We start from the raw sequence: 17941 nt of genomic DNA, 5'->3' as shown, positions 1-17941 counted from the left end.
GAATCTCTGAATAGACCAATAACAGGTTCTGAAATTGTGGCAATAATCAATAGCTTACCAACCAAAAAGAGTCCAGGACCTGATGGATTCACAGCTGAATTCTACCAGAGGTACAAGGAGGAACTGGTACCATTCCTTCTGAAACTATTCCAATCGATAGAAAAAGAGGGAATCCTCCCTAACACATTTTATGAAGCCAGCATCATACTGATACCAAAGCCTGGCAGAGACATAACCAAAAAAGAGAATTTTAGACCAATATCCTTGATGAACATTGATGCAAAAATCCTCAATAAAATACTGGCAAACCGAATCCAGCAGCACATCAAAAAGCTTATCCACCATAATCAAGTGGTCTTCATCCCTGGGATGCAAAACTTTTGAATTCTTAATTGTGTGGATATATTTCATAGTGATAAGTAACATTAAAACTTAAATAAGACAATAAATAAAAATATAAAGTAATTAAACAAAGAATCACACAAATGCCAGAATAAAACACGTCTGGTGCATTTTCTCTCACCAGTAGTATGATGCATAGCCTATTAATTAAGCACATGGGAAAATGAAATAATCCAAGTATTGAATTCAGTCCCCAAATTGCCGACTGTCTTCCAAGGTTCACATCCAGACCAAGATTCATCCCTATGTATACATAGACATGGAGGACGTAAAGTAATCCTCATGTTCAAGTTTCAAAATTGCAGGTCTACATTAAATATAATTATTTTTTAATTTTCATGCCTTTAAATATTTCATCACATATTAGATTGTGCATGTACATCTTGGTTGGAAGTTTCAAACAATTTAAAATGATGATATCATTGCTCATTTTAGCAATGTCAGTAACTAACATGATCAATGGTTTGATAAGATTGATAATCAGAAATATATTTTTAAAGGTGTAACAAAATTACCTTCAAATTGTAGTGTTTGTTTCATAAAGCCATGAACAAATACACTTTCTTCCATTGTTGAGATTCAGAATGTGACTGAATCATTATTTTTCAGTAAGTCAAAAACTAAGGGAATAACACACAGATGTGTATTACAAGCACAGTCATATTAGGAATTTGTAACCTAGCATAATCCAATGACAGGTTTAGAAGTCATTCTTTCAACTACATATACGACAGACCAATTGTATCAAATAACTGCCCCTACTATATATCAAGTTATAAGCAGAAATCATTGAGTCATTAAAGATACTCTATTCTAGCTCTCATATACAAATCTGTTCATTTAGCATATATTCACTGCCTGCCCTCTATACGGCAAGACAGTGAAAACAAACAGAAAACATGGTCACTGCCTTCAAAGAGTTCCTATCCCCGTAAAGGAGGGAGAGAGAGAAATGTACCAACACTGCAAAACACCATAATTACTGCTGTAATAGAAGCAAACAGATGTAAGTATAAAAATTTTGTGGTGGCCCAAGAGAGGGAATTGTTAATCTACTTGGCAAAGGGGAATGGGGAGGGATCTTTAGGAGGATGCTACTTCTCACAGTAATAAAGCTTGACAGTGGCAGAGCCCTCATTCGAATTTAGATCTCTGGATTTCCAGGTAGTATTCATTTTGCTACACTGTTCCCTAACTGATCAAAGATCACTGATACTATTAGCTACAGCACACATGCATATGAGTGAGATTTAATTTAAGCAGTGTTTTAAGCAGTGTCTTGCTAACAATTACCTACTACACAGAATGAAGACCTTTTCAACAACTCAAACTTTATACCTAAAGCACTTAATACTCATACACATCCATACCGTGATATGCATATGTGTGTACATATAGTTTCACACAGAAGTTAATAGATATCAATAGCTAGTGATAAGTATTATTTCAAAGCTAGAGTCCAATTCTGTTTATTTACAATCACTTTGGTGCTGAAAGCGTATTAACTAACCAGCTGTTAGACTGTGCTGCTGCAAAACCATTATCCCAGCAAGATACTATACTTGGATTGGAACCAAAGATGAATTTTTTCATTATCATCTTCTTTCTTATCAACAAAAAACATTTCAGAGGGATTACCTGGCTTAATCGGCTAATTCAATACATAACTAACTTGGCTACTTAGATTATTCAAATATACTACCCTCGTCAAATGTATGCAAAGAAAGCAATTAAAACCTCTGATGCTATGCATGATAGGTAAGAAGTAAGTACTAGCACACACCAAATGTCAATTCCCATCAGGTGGTGAAAGACTAAGTTTGGCACTACAGTGGATAACGCTTACTCTTCCATGCAACTGAAAATACTGTAGTAATTTAAAGCCTCAAATTGGCTTTAAAGAAAGAATGGCACAGTATTCAGGCTCAGAGATAATAGCAATAATAATAGTTAAAGATCAGTGGACAGTGCTACCCAAACAATCTAAAACAAGAAGATGCAGCTTGTGCCCAAGTCTTGGTATTCTCAAAGCTCCATCAAGCTCCTTTAACAGGGTGTGGTGGCTCACGCTTGTAATCCCAGCACTTTGGGAGGCTGAGGAGGGTGGATCATTTGAGGTCAGGGGTTTGAGAGCAGCCTGGCCAACATGGTGAAACCTCCTCTCTACTAAAAATACAAAAATTAGCCAGGAATGGTGGCACGTGCCTGTTGTCTCAGCCACTCGGGAAGCTGAGGCAGGAGAATCCCTTAAGCCCGGGAGGTGGAGGTTGCAGTGAGTCCACATCATGCCACTGCATGCCAGACTGGGAGACAGGGTGAGATCAGTCTCAAAAAAAAAGAAAACAAAAAGAATGGCCTTTAAGATAATATGAAAATTTTTGTTAAAGTGAAGCATCTATCCTCCCAGAATCAGGTATTCTTCACAGAGGTTATATTCAGCAGCATGCTCTTAGAAATAGAGCTTGTGTCTAATGTTTAAGGGTGCCAGCAAGGCTCATTCCCCAGTCCCTTAGCTATTTATGCTGCCACACGTGTAACTAAAACTTCTCCTATTATGTCACAAGCCTGGAAAATACACTATTCTTATTCCATTATTTTTATCAACTTAAGACCACACAAGTTTTTTTAAAGGGTAAAAAATTACACCATCTTCTTTCTACATCATGATATGCTAAGATGGAAGAAACCAAACTACTACTATTTTTCTTCAAGCTATGCTGGTCCTGACCGCCTTTTATTCCTCCCTGATGAATCCAGTAGGCTATTGTTATAAGAAGACATCTAAAGTAGTATTTCTTTTCCATATGAGTTATATAATCCTAAATGTCCAAACGAATGAAAGCTGGTCATTCTATTTCTAAAAGAAGTTAGATTACTGTTGAGACCTAAATCACATCAAAATAATCACACAGAGTACAAATAGAAAAACAAAAGATATATATGTGTGCGTGTATGTGCATACACGCACACATATATATACATACACACAAAAGAGCTTACTTTATGAAAGACTATTGTGATGAAAGCAAACTAAAGGCAGCTGAACCATGGTCACAAATTATTTCGTTGTGATGAAAATTGATTCAAAGAACTTCAGAGGTGGGGAAGGGAGTTGGTAAAAGGATTATTGAGAAAAGAGACAAGAATGTTTCTTTAAATTCAATAGTCATATTAGCAATTTACGAACTTGATTATACCTTTGAAATGAACAATAACTCAGTAACAACTCCGATAGAAAGGCAATATATTTTTATGATATGAGATAATCATATTGGCAATTCAAAGATGTAATAAACGTGACTCAAAGAAGAAACAATTCATAATAAACATAAGCTGAGTACAAATTTCTTATAAGACAAAAGTTTTTTTAAAAAACTAATTCAAAAAGCCATGAAAAACCTTCATCACATCAAACCTCATTCTCAGAAAATACAAAGAAAATTCTTGTATTTTCCTCTTCCTCTGTACAGAAATAACAAGAATCTTAGCAAGCATAATAACACAATAAAGTAAACTAGGATTGCTAAGTCATTAGTAACATAAGTGACTCATGAAAAAGTGAGGTAATATTCATCTAGAGTTATGCCTTTATCACTATGGCTTTTTGGATTGCTTTTCTGGTCATTGATTATTTTCTTTCTGTTTAAGAACTTTAGCCTTAAAGCTTAAAGAAGTAATTGTGTCTTTAAATATTCCATTCAAATATCTTAAAAGATTAAAAGAAATAGCTGCAACATATACCTCTTCGCACTTCATTTAACTGTATTTATTCAACTGTAGAAACTTTTTTCTGGCATACAGAGGACACAGAAATAGTTATTTCCACCTATCTTTCTGTCATGAATTAGTCCAGTATTAGCTATAAACAGAAATTGAACAAATTCTTTACAAGTTGTTTGACTCTTTTTTCTTTAAAATGCAAAAATACAATATATTTTGAAAGCAGTTTTTATATCAACTATATAAATATTATTTCATATATTTATATGTTATGTATATTTAATGTATTTATATGTTATGCTATTAATTTCTTTGCAAAAACAATAGAATGCATTTCACATGTTGATTTTAGATTTCTGCATACTTTCTAGTATCAAATGTAGCAAACTGCCTTTAACTGCAATTACAACTAACCAAAAATTAGTATAATTTCCACATATCGGACTAATATTATTTAAAAAATCTTTTAATTTATTGATTACTAAGTCAATTTTTAAAAGATCTAAAATAAAAATTTAACATATGTTATCGCCAAATGAAAGCTTTGAAAACAATTTTAAATTTTACTTTATTCAATTATATAAATGAATTGAAACTTGCATTTCCACAACAGCATTTGAGATGAAATTTTTTGATAAAAATTTATTTTCTTTTAATACTTCTTCCTTTCAAATAGGTACAAGATTGATTTGTCTAACCCTGGGTTCTGGTAAATAGCAATTATTTTATTCCAAAGATGCAGAGTGGCTGTCTAATCTCTGCTGCAATATTGTCTCCTAGGACACCAACATGAAGCTTCTAAAATTTATGATACATTGTCCTGGATCAACCACTATAACAAAAATTGAAAGTTCTTTATATCTCTGGAAGACCGTATCTATTGAATTCATCTGGAAATATCAAAGAATCACTTTTAGACAGGAATTTACATTTCACTTGTTTTAAAATAATGTACTTCCAGTTGGTAAATGGTCACAATCTGTGTCCAGAAAATAGATGAACAACAAAAAAACTCCAAAAGAGTAACTTTCATCTTTAGTGTGTCCTGAGAAGCAGATTTCTCATTTGAAATAATGCAAGCAAGAGGAGAGTGCAGCAACATCATGAAAGTATTGAAAGAAAAACATCCATCATCCTAGAAGTTAAAATCTAGTGAAAATAACTATCAAAAACAAAGACGAACTAAAGACCTCAAAATATATGTGAAAATTAACTCAAAATGGATCACAGACCTAGATGTAGAACCTAAAACTGAAAACTTCTAAAGTAAAATAGGAAATATCTTTGTGACACTGAAGCAAAGATACATTATTAGGTTTCTGCAAAAGTAATTGCAGTTTTTCCCATGGAAAGTAATGGCCAAAACCACAATTACTTTTGCACCAACCTAATAGCTATGACATAAAAAGCACAATCCATCAAAATAAATTAATTAATTAATATTATACACATCAAAATTAAGAACTTCTCTTCAAAAGACATCATGAAAAGAATGATAAAACAAGCATCAGCATGAAGTAAAATATTTGCAAGCTGCATTTCTGATAAAATGGCTTGGATCTAGAATATATAAAGAATTCTCAAAATGTGATAATAAGAAAAGCTTACTATGGGAGGTTATAAATATGTTAATTTGCTTGACTGTAGTAATCATTTCACTATGTAAATGTACATGAAAACATTAGGTTTTACATCCTAACTATAGAAATTTTTTTAAAAGAAATAAAACAGTTGAAAAAATATGAAAGGTAAAAAAAATTTTTTTAATGGGCAAAAAATGTGAATAAATGCTTCACCAAAGAAGATCTACAGAAGTCAATAAAGCATATGAGAAGATACTCAATAAGTCAATAAGCATATGAGAAGTATTTAATATTATTAGACATTATAGAACTGCAAATTAAAACCACAGTGTGATACTACTAAGCCTTTTAAAATGGCTAAAATGTAAAAGACTGGACCAGTCTTTTGGCTAGGATGGGAAGTGAATAGAATTCTCATCTACTGCTGTTGGGAATGTAAAATGGTATAAGCATTTTGGAAAATAGCAGTTTCTTTTTTCTTTTCTTTTTTTTTTTTTTTTTTTTTGAGACAAACTCTCACTCTTGCCCCGCAGGTTGGAGTGCAATGGCATGATCTTGGCTCACTACAACCTCTGCTACCTGGGTTCAAGCGATTCTTCTGCCTCAGCTTCCCGAGTAGCTGGGATTACAGGCGCCTGCCACCATGCCCGGCTAATTTTTGTATTTTTAGTAGAGACAGGTTTTCACCATGTTGGCCAGGCTGGTCTCGAACTCCTGACCTCAGGTGATCCGCCCACCTCGGCCTCCCAAAGTGCTGGGATTACAGGCGTGGGTCACCGTGCGTGGCCAGCAGTTTCTTAAAAAGTTAAACACACAGCTATATGACAAAACTAGTCCACTTCTAGGTATTAATATTTACCCAAGAGAAATGGCAACATAGGTCCACACAAACACTTGTAACATGAATGCTCAACAGCATCCTGACAAGTAACAGCCAAAACCTGGAAACGGCCTAAATTTTCATTGATAGTGAAATGATAAATAATATTTCATGAAATGGAATTTTACTTCAGCAATAACAATAAATGCTTTATTGATGAATGCAAAAACGTGAATGACTCTTGAAATAATCTGAGTTTAAAATGTGATATCATATGGTAAAAGGGATTTTTCCAACATCATTAAGGTTACTAATCAGTTGATCTGACTTAATCAAAAGGGAGATTATCCTTTTAGACATAACTTAATCTCATGAGTCCTTTAGATTTGGGTCTAGCAGTCAGAGACAGAGAAAAATCAGGGTTTTGAAACACAAGAAGGTTTTGACACACCCGACTTTGTACATGCAGTGAACCGCTTGGCTAAGAATCACAGGCAGCCTCCAGAAGTGGAGAGAGGCCCGTCAGCTGACAGCCAGCAAGGAAACAGGGACTTCAGTCCAATAAGTGCAAAGAATTGGATTTGTCTAACAACCTGAATGAGCTTGAAGAAAGACTCTCTGCTCTAGATAAGACGATAGTCCTAACCAACACCTTGATTCTGGTTTTATGGGACCCAGAGCAGAGAATCCAGTCAACCCATACCCAGACTTCTCATCTACAAAACTATGAGCTCATAAATAGGTGTTCTAAGCTGCTAAGTTTGCAGTAACTTGTTTTGCACTAAAGAAAACTAACACACATGGTAAAACTATGGTAAAAGAAATATTGTAAAAATATCAATACCTACCCAGCAGCAATCAATAGAATGGAAGAAAGTGAAAAGTAGTGGATGCTGTAGGAGTCTCACTTGTCTTGGCACTCACCATGCCAGTACATGACCATAGTAGTGAGAAAAAGAAAAGTAGCTCCTGATAGCTGGGAGATTGACTGGTACTATCCAATAAGACACAGTGTCCTTCTGTTGATCATAATCAGTTTCACAGAACACCAATAGTGGACAAGTCCACTCCATGACAATGACGGATCAAAATAAACACAAGACCACTTGGTGATCGTGTCTGAACTCAGACAAAAACAACAACATTGTCTAAACTCCCAAAATGAACAAACATCTCTCTATTTGGGCCAATATAAGTGAGAATTACTTCTTTACCAATTACAGCTGTAGCTTGCTTTTGTTCTTCTCTCCTTCAAGCTAAGAATTCTAGGCCGGGAGCAGTGGCTCAAGCCTGTAATCCCAGCACTTTGGGAGGACGAGGTGGGCAGATCACAATGTCAGGAGTTCAAGACCAGCCAGACCAACATGGTGAAACCCCCATCTCTACTAAAAATAGAAAAATTAGCCGAGCATGGTGGCACGCGCCTGTAATCCCAGCTACTACTCAGGAGGCCAAGGCAGGAAAATCACTTGAACCTGGGAAGCAGAGGTTGTAGTGAGCCGAGATCGTGCCACTGCACTCCAGCCTGGGCGACAGAGCAAGACTCCATCTCAAAAAAAAAAAAATTCTAAAGATATCCAGACATAGGATGATCTATGTTTCCTGGCAACAGAAAATCCCAGAGCAAATCCCCACTTTCTAGAACCTCTTCCTTGTTACCTGACATGAGACCAAATCCCGTAAATCCTTTCTAATACTTGCTTACTGAGATGCTCCACAGCTCCCCCACCGCATGCACTCTCACTCACTGTGATGAGTCAATCAACAGAGAGTTCTTCAACCACAGGGGGGGCCCTGGTATCCTACTTACCCTCTGCCTGGGTGCTTTCTCCCAGATTTGCTTACTGGCATGGGGAAGGATAGAAATAAACTGTTGGGGAGTTAACAGACTTACAAAAAGTCCTCAATCGATGGGAGGAGGTGGAGGATAAATCTCCAAGCTTCCTCACCCCTTAAGGGAGATAACTCAGAGATCCCCAATGGAACGGGGCCTCAAAACGAATGGATGGGCTTCAATCAACTTGTGCAGGCCAGGTCTTCATAAAGGCTGAACAGGCAGGCCTCCATAACAACTGTTTCAGCACTGACCCAGTGAAGAAGTTAAATATTAAAAGCTGAGACAGCCAGTGCCCTTATACAAAGGCTGGAATGTAACAAAAGCCCATCAAGAGTTTTGCCTAGGCCTCTCCTGGGCCTTGAAGCACGACGAGATAATGAAGGAATTCTTAACAGTACCTGTTTAAGATTAAACAACTTTTACTGGGGGTCTGAAGAAATTCCCCAGTCCTCCGCAAACAAGTTTATTGGGTCTGAAGGAACTCCCCACACCTCCATGATTTGGCAGGGGAGAAGATAAGGGAATCATCCCAGCACCTGGACCCATTTAGATTAAGTAAATGTACTGAGGCTCCAGAGGAAGGTCTTCTGGACTCGGATCTTAGTTATAGATTAGAAGAAGTTAATCACTTATCACTTTAGATGAATGTACACTTACACGTATACATATAGCTTAGAAGGTATATAAGCTCTGGGAAACTTTATAATTTTGAGTTTGTCTGGTGATATTTTACAGGCCTTCTCCCTGTACCTAGTTACAGGAATAAACTCCCCCCTTTCCCAGTTCATCTGCATCCCATTACTGGCCCACAGGAATAAGCGGCCTAGCCCTGGGTTTGGTCCCGGAACAAACTGACCTTAAAAAAAGATTATCACTAACAGTAGCCAGAGAGAAAGGTTGGGTTACACACAAAGGGAAGCCCATCAGACTAACAGCAGATATCTCGGCAGAAACCCTACAAGCCAGAAGAGAGTGGGGGCCAATATTCAACATTCTTAAAGAAAAGAATTTTCAACCCAGCATTTCATATCTAGCCAAACTAAGCTTCTTAAGTGAAGAAGAAATAAAATCCTTTACAGACAAGCAAATGCTGAGAGATTTTGTCACCACCAGGACTGCCTTACAAGAGGTGGCTCAAGCCTGTAATCCCAGCACTTTGGGAGGCCGAGGCAGGCGGATCACAAGGTCAGGAGATCGAGACCATCCTGGCTAACACGGTGAAACCCCGTCTCTACTAAAAATACAAAAAAAAAAAAAAAATTAGCCGGCCGTGTTGGCGGGCGCCTGTAGTCCCAGCTACTCAGGAGGCTGAGGCAGGAGAATGGCGGGAACTCGGGAGGCGGAGCTTGCAGTGAGCCGAGATCGCACCACTGCACTCCCTCCCGCCTGGGGAACAGAGAAAGACTCCGTCTCAAAAAAAAAAAAAAAAAAAAAAAGAGCTCCTGAAGGAAGCACTAAACATGGAAAGGAATAATCGGTACCAGCCACTGCAAAAACATGCCAAATTGTAAAGCCCATGGACGCTAGGAAGAAACTGCATCAACTAATGGGCAAAATAACCAGCTAACATCATAATGACAGGATCAAATTCACACATAACAATATTAACCTTAAATGTAAATGGGCTAAATGCCTGAATTAAAAGACACAGACTGGCAAATTGGATAAAAAGTCAAGACCCATCAGTGTGCTATATTCAGGAGACCCATATCACATGCAGAGACACACATAGGCTCAAAATAAAGGGATGGAGGAAGATCTACCAAGTGAATGGAAAGCAAAAAAAAGCAGGGGTTGCAATCCTAGTCTCTGATAAAACAGACTTTAAACCAACAAAGATCAAAAGAGACAAAGAAGGCCATTACATAATGGTAAAGGGATCAATTCAACAAGAAGAGCTAACTATCCTAAATATACATGCACCCAATACAGGAGCACCTGGATTCATAAAGCAAGTCCTGAGAGACCTAAAAAGAGACTTAGACTACCACACTGTAATAATGGGAGACTTTAACACCCCACTGTCAACATTAGGCAGATCAACGAGACAGAAAGTTAACAAGGGTATCCAGGAATTGAACTCAGCTCTGCACCAAGCAGACCTAATAGACATCTACAGAACTCTCCACCCCAAGTCAACAGAATATAAATTCTTCTCAGCACCACATCGCACTTATTCCAAAATTGACCACATAGTTGAAAGTAAAGCACTCCTCAGCAAATGTAAAAGAACTGTAAACTAGTTCAACCATTGTGGAAGTCAGTGTGGCGATTCCTCAGGGATCTAGAACTAGAAATACCATTTGACTCAGCAATCCTATTACTGGGTGTATACCCAAAGGATTATAAATCATGCTACTATAAAGACACATGCACACGTATGTTTATTGCAGCACTATTCACAATAGCAAAGACTTGGAACCAACCCAAATGTCCAACAACAATAGACTGGATTAAGAAAATGTGGCACATATACACCATGGAATACTATGCAGCCATAAAAAATGATGAGTTCGTGTCCTTTGTAGGGACATGGATGAAACTGGAAACCATCATTCTGAGCAAATCATCACAAAGACAGAAAACCGAACACCACATGTTCTCACTCGTAGGTGGGAACTGAACAATGAGAACATTTGGACATAGGGCTAGGAACATCACACACTGGGGCCTGTCCTGGTGTGGGGGATGGGGGAGGGGTAGCATTAGGAGAAATACTTAATGTAAATGACGAATTAATGGGTGCAGCAAACCAACACGCCACATGTATACCTATGTAACAAACCTGCACATTGTGCACATGTACCCTAGAACTTAAAGTATAATAAAAAGAAAAAAGGAGATTATCCTGGATTATCTGAGTGAGCCCAGTGTAATCACAAAGATCTTTAAAATGTATAAGAGGAGGTGGAAGAGTCAGTACACACTGAAGCCATGTGAGAAAGACTCAAATGGCTTTGCTGGCTTTGAAAATGGAAGGGGACAACAAGCCAAGGAATAGGGATAACCTCTAGAAGATGGAGAAAGAAAGAATATGAACTCTCCCCTAGAGCCCCTAGAAAGTGATATAGGAGTTAAGAAGATATCACTTAGGCAGATAGTAAGGGTATGGGAATCCTCAGTAAGGCTTTTCTTTTTAATGAAAAGCAGCCCCAAATCATTTCCTAACAAAGAGCAGCCTGTAAAGTCGAGCCGTAGACACAGAATAGATAACCAAGCTGGGAGCTTCCATGGGTGAATGACAGCAGGAACTAGGGACTAGTACAATGTTCAAGATGGCGGCTCCATCTACCCTTCTCTGCCTTACGTGTACAGTAGGGAGCAGACAAGATGGTACTGGCCAAGGGGAGAGTTCATTTGCGTAATAAGATTACGGTGGGGCGACCAGCCTTCCCCTTGTGCTATGTAAACATCATACCTGATTGAACCAATCTGTAAGCCCCACTAAATCAGACACCACCTCCTCAAACCAAACTATAAAATCTGGCACATTCACTGCCAGCTGGTCTTTTCTGCTCAGAAGACCCCTCTCTATAGAGAGAGCTGTTTTTCTTTCTCTTTTCTTCTGCCTTTTAAGCCTCCATCCCTAAACTCTTCATGCGTGTCTGTGTCCTAAATTTTCCTGGTGCAAGACTACGAACCCCGGGTATATACCCCAGACAACATAGCCACTTCAAAAGGAATGCAGCACTGTTGACCATTTGATTATATCCCAGTGAGGCTCATTATGTTTGTATTTAATGTATGTATGTATGTATGTATGTATGTATGTATGTATGTATATATGTATGTATGTATTTAGTAGAGATGTTAATCTACTCTACTCTCTATGTTACTCAGGCTGATCTCAAACTATTGTCCTCAAGCTATCCTCCCACCTCAGCCTCCCAAAGCTCTAGGATTATAGGCATGAGCCACCATACCCACCCAAGACCCACTTTGAAATTCTGTCCTATAGAACTCTAAAATAAAAGAACTGTGTGGTTTTCAAGCCACTAAGCTTGTGGTAATTTGTTATAGCAGCAATAAAAAGCTAATACAGTTACTTATATACACAAGATGGACCAAAGTGAACTAATACAAGTTAAACATCCCTAATCTGAAAATCTGAAATCTGAAATCCTCCAAAATCCAAAACTTTTGAGCACTGACATAATATCACAAGTGGGAAATTCCACACATAAGTACTTAACACAAACTTTGTTTCATGTACAAAGTTATTAAAAATATTGTTTAAAATTACCTTCAGGCTATATGTATAAGGTATTTATAAGGCATAAATGAATTTTGTGTTTAGACTTGGGCCCCAGCCTCAACATATCTTATCATGTATATGCAAATATTCCAAAATTTTTAAAAAATCTAAAATCTGTGAAACACTTCTGGTCCCACACATTTCACATAAGGGATACTCAACCTCTAGAACGGACAGAGAAAAAGAAATAGTGATAAAAAATAATTAGAGTTTTATTGAAAGGAAAAGAAAGAAGGAGGGAAAATGCTTTTTGTGAAAGAAAGTGAGTTCACACTTAGGATGACTACGGGGTTATATCACTGCATCCAATGTCTAACAAGCAGTTTGAAAAATGAGAATAAAGCATAGGTGAGCAGTTAATTACACAGATATAAACATAGGGGACAAGTCCATAATCTTATATTAAATTGATTTCCTGAAGAGGAGTTTATACAAAAGATCAGGAAAACAGAGACTGAAACATGAACATTTTGAGGACAGGACAAGGAACAGTGAGGTAGGAGAACCAGTCAGTACAGTAATACAGAAGTCAAGAAAGAACAAAGTTGCAAAATGCAGCTGGTTCTCAAAAGCTCTAATTGCAGCCGTAAAGAACAGCCTAATAAATGTTTATTTAGGTTGAACAGTTAGTGTCATAAACCCTTCAAGACTTCACAGTAGAGGAGTGGAGGAAGTAATGCTTATCTTAGGTAAAAACAGGCTTTAGCAGTTCCCACTCACTTGCTCCTACATCCCTGGGGGCCATCTTTATTTTTACTCCACACCCACCTGGCCACAGAATTTAGCCTTCTTTAAATTCATCTGAAATAATGCACCTATGCAGGGCATTAATGAACAATGCAGATTTACTGAAGCTTTTTAAGAATATGAAGTGGTGGAATTATAAATCACAGCCTCCATAAAACAACTTAAATACTCCAGTGAGATACAGAACCTATAGTCTCCCAAAAGCTCCCTTCTCAGCCATATCACACTGGTGATTCCCTTTATTCTCTCCCTCCTTCGTTCGTTTGTTCTTTCTTTCCCTCTTTTTTTTTTTTTTTTTTTTTTTGAGACAGGATCTCACTCTGTCACCCAGGCTGCAGTACAGTGGTGTGATCTGGGATCACTGCAACCTCCGCCTCCCAAGCTCAAGGGATCCTCCCGCCTCAGCCTCCTGAGTAGCTGGGACTATGCGCATGCATCACCATGCTCAGCTGATTTTATTTTTGTTTTGTTTGTTTGTTTGTTTGTTTTCTAGAGGCAGGGTTTTGCCACATTACCCAGACTGGTCTTGAACTCCTGGAATCAAGAGATCTGCCTGCCTTGACCTTCCAAAGTGCTGGGATTACAGGCAATGTGAGCCACTGCACCCAGCCTGGATTTTCTCTAGCACTTTAAACTTCATCACCTTCCAAGTGGTGAACAAGAATTAAAGTGCTCTAAAATTCCATTGTCCCAAGTGGTAGATAGTAGTCATATGTGCTACTGAGCACTTGAAATGTGGCTGGTCCAAACCAAAATGTGCTGGAAGTGTGAAATATACACTGGATTTCCAAGATTTTGTATAAAAAAAGGATGTTAAAGTATCTCATTAACAACTTTTTATATTGACTGAGTGTTGAAATGATAATATTTTGGTTATACTGATTTAAATAAATATATTATTAAAATTAATTTAATCTTTTTTTTTTTTTAAGATGGAGACTCACTCTGTTGCCCAGGCTGGACTGCAGTGGCATGATCTCAGCTCACTGGAACCTCTGCCTTGCTGGTTCAAGCCATTCTCCTGCCTCAGCCTCCTGAGCAGCTGGGATTACAGGTGCCCACCACCACACGCTGCTAATTTGTTTTTACTTTTAGTAGAGATGGGGTTTCACCATGTTGGCCAGGCTGCTCTTGAACTCCTGACCTCAAATGATCCGCCTGCCTTGGCCTCCCAAAGTGCTGGGATTAGAGGCATGAGCCACCACACCCGGCCTCATTTCACCTTTTTAATGTAACTAGCAGAAAATTTAAAGTAGCTTCCATGGCTTATATTATATTCCTATTGGACAGCACTGTTCTGGAAGTAAAAAGAACTTCATGTTAATAAGACTAACCCTCCATGGAAGGCAGTTTAAGAATAATCTTCTAAGAGGCTAATCAAATTATTTCTTACAAAAAGAAAACAAAACACAGAAACTTTGACCCAAAAGGGATTCAAAAGCCAGGTGTTAAACGAGCAAAATATTTCTCCATCTCATTACATATGCTACCTCTTTATGAAGAATTTTGCCCCATGCCAATTATCAGTACTGGAAAAGAAGAGAAGTCAGGGCTGGTGTCCAGGTGGCCCGGTTCTGTGAACCTCTATCCATTTAGGAGACAGCAGAGAAAAGCTGATAGCCCTGGAAGTCAAGCAACCTACAGGGGAACTGAATCTATAACCATAGCCTCATTAGCATAGCCTATAGCTCCCATTGCATCCTGTAGTTAATTCCTTTATCATTAACACAAATCACACTATAATTACTTGTGCAATTAATTATCTCCACCACACAAGGCTGTGAGCTTTGTGAGGGCAGGGACCCATGTCCATCTTGTTATCCACATACCCAGTAGCATGCAGAGTAAGTGCTCAATAAGTATTTATTAAATGGATATTTAATGAAAATCAAATTAACTAGTTTTTCTGCTCAGTGCATCTGGAACCACATATCTATCAATGAACTTTCTAGTTTGAAAATGCTATATAACCTATTCCCTATGGAAGAGCTAGAAAAGTGACAACTGATGACTATGTATAAATGGATTATTCTAATAATAGTAGGTGATATTAATAAGAATATTAATAGCTAACTTTTACTAAGTGTTTGTCAGATAATAGGTGTTGTGCTAACCATTTAACCATCTTTAAACATCTTTCACTTACTCATCACCACAATTTACCACGTAGGTACTACTGTCATTCCCATTTCACAGATGGGGAGATTGAGACTTAGAGAATTTAAGCAATTTGCACAAAGACACTCAAAGAGCAAGGGGTGGTGCAAGGATTTAAATTTAATCTGACACTAGAATCTGAGGCTTAACTATGCAAGATGATTCTTCACAGACACATGACTAAGTAACACCAATTGACACGAACTGACATTGTTGATCACTCCTTCCTCCTTTAAACATTGTCTTCACCTGGCTTTTAGAAGACTGTACATTCCTGGACCCATCGTATGTCAATAGCTTCTTCTTCTAAGTCTCCACTGCTGGTTTCTCTTTCTCTCTCCCCCAGCTCACATGACTTGATTATCTAGGACATTCTAAAATACATAAAAAAAACACCTCCCAAAAATTGCCCCTGGGAAATGGAAGGCATTTATCCATAGGTGCCCATTCCCCATTGGTGGATCATTGCCTGGGGGTGTTAACGCCACCAAACTTTCCAGGGCCAGCCAGATGTGTGTGTGTGTGTGTGTGTGTGTGTGTCAGGAGTGATGGCATCTCAACCCCATCTGAGCACTGTTCCTCAACAGGATACTTGCTGATGTTCACAAAACAATGTCAGTGTTCTATCAGGCCAATTTCCTCCAGTTGATACAATATATGGTAGGACCAGTGGAATCCCATGGTCATGTGTCATTGTCACACCTCTTTCACTATAAAGTGTGTCCTCTAGTTAGAGGCAATACTTCAGAAAATCATGTGTTTGGGCTGGGTGTGGTGGCTCATGCCTGTAATTGCACCACTTTAGGAGGCTGAGGTGGGCAGATCACTTGAGGTCAGGAATTCACAACCAGCCTGGCCAACATGGTGAAACCGTGTCTCTACCAGAAATACAAAAAAATTAACGAAGTGTGGTGGCGGGCACCTGCAATCCCAGCTACTGGGAAGGCTGAGGCAGGAGAATGGTTTGAACCTGGGAGGCAGAGGTTGCGCCACTGCACTCCAGCCTGGGCAACAGAGTGAGACTCTGTGTCGAAGGAAGGAAGGAAGGAAGGAAGGAAGGAAGGAAGGAAGGAAGGAAGGGTGGGAAGAAAGGAAGGAAGAAAGAAAAGAAAAGAAGGAAGGAAAAGAGAGAGAGAAAGAAAGGAAAGAAAGAAAAGAGAGAAGGAAAGAAAGAAAGAAAAAGAAAGAAAGAAAGAAAGAAAAGAAAGAAAGAAAGGAAAAGAAAGAAAGTCAGTCAATCATCCGTTTGTAACTCTATTATATAATGGTACTGACAGAGGCACCATGAACAAGACCAGTCATATCAAGGGAAGTGTCAGTTCCGTAAGTACAAACCACGGCTCTCTCCAGGAAGGAAGGACTTTTGTGTAATTGCTCTCCTTATGGAATTTACCACCAATCTTTGCTGCTGATGGGCTGGACATCCAAAGAGGCAGTAGTCATATCAGCTTTAGTAAGAAAGAGCCTTAATTATTGGGCCATGCACATGTCCTCCCCTTAATATCACTAAGAAAGTCCTTGTTGTCATCTGACTGCAAAGTAACCCACTTCCAGAGTTCTGAGGAGCTGCATTCTAGACTTTCTTCTTACATCAAATTTCTTAGCTTGGTTTCCCTCAAAACCTGAGACAACTACTTATGTGGGGACAGGTAATTTGGGATGTGATCCTAGTGAGAAACAATGAGAGAATGGAAGGGAGAATATAGACATAATAAAAGAATATGTTATTGAAGTTGCTGTGGTGAGAAACCAGAACTCAATTTCACTGGGACTTTTTGAAAAACACACAGAATGGCCTACAAAACTATCTTGCTCAAGCGTAAGAAGCAAAAGCATTTATCCATCAGTGACTGTCACCCCTTGGTTGAAGGGCCCCAGATGTGTTGACTTACCAGCACTTGAAAGCTGTGCAGGACAGGAGCTGAGAGAGCTACTGCTGGAATGTGTGAAGTCCGAAGAACCTAAGGGGAGGCAGCAAAGAGGCCTGGTAAATGTGGGAGAGGAAAAGCTGTCAGGGAGAAGAATATGGAAGATTGCATGAAACTGCCCCCCACAACCAAGTCAGAAATGAGAAGTGATGCTCAGAAGATGTGAATCAAGACACCAAAGGTTTCTGATACTACAGGATTATTAATTTCTTAAAAATTTAAAACCAATTCATAGGACCAGGCGCGGTGGCTCACGCCTATAATCCTAGCACTTTGGGAGGCCGAGGTGGGTGGATCACTTGGGGTCAGGAGTTCGAGACCAGCCTGGCCAATAAGGTGAAACCCCATCTCTACTAAAAATACAAAAATTAGCTGAGCATGGTGACAAGCGCCTATAATCCCAGCTACTTGGGAGGCTGAGACAGGAGAATGGCTTGAACCCAGGAGGCAGAGGTTGCAGTGAGCTGAGATGCACCACTGCACTCCAGCCTG

General features: G+C 38.7%; 1 long non-coding RNA gene across 1 annotated transcript in view; it reads right to left on the bottom strand.

Annotated features, from left to right (window-relative positions):
* The window catches only part of LOC131382083 (uncharacterized), a 335812-nt gene that overhangs the window by 316047 nt on the left and 1824 nt on the right, over window positions 1–17941 (bottom strand). The window contains exon 2 of the long non-coding RNA XR_009211255.1: window positions 17414–17482. This is a non-coding gene — a long non-coding RNA (uncharacterized LOC131382083). The remainder of the gene's footprint in view (window positions 1–17413; window positions 17483–17941) is intronic.

Source organism: Hylobates moloch, unplaced genomic scaffold (genome assembly GCF_009828535.3).
Source record: "Hylobates moloch isolate HMO894 unplaced genomic scaffold, HMol_V3 SCAFFOLD_20, whole genome shotgun sequence".
In the NCBI taxonomy this organism is placed as follows: domain Eukaryota; kingdom Metazoa; phylum Chordata; class Mammalia; order Primates; family Hylobatidae; genus Hylobates; species Hylobates moloch.
This window is presented reverse-complemented; position numbering and strand designations above follow the sequence as displayed.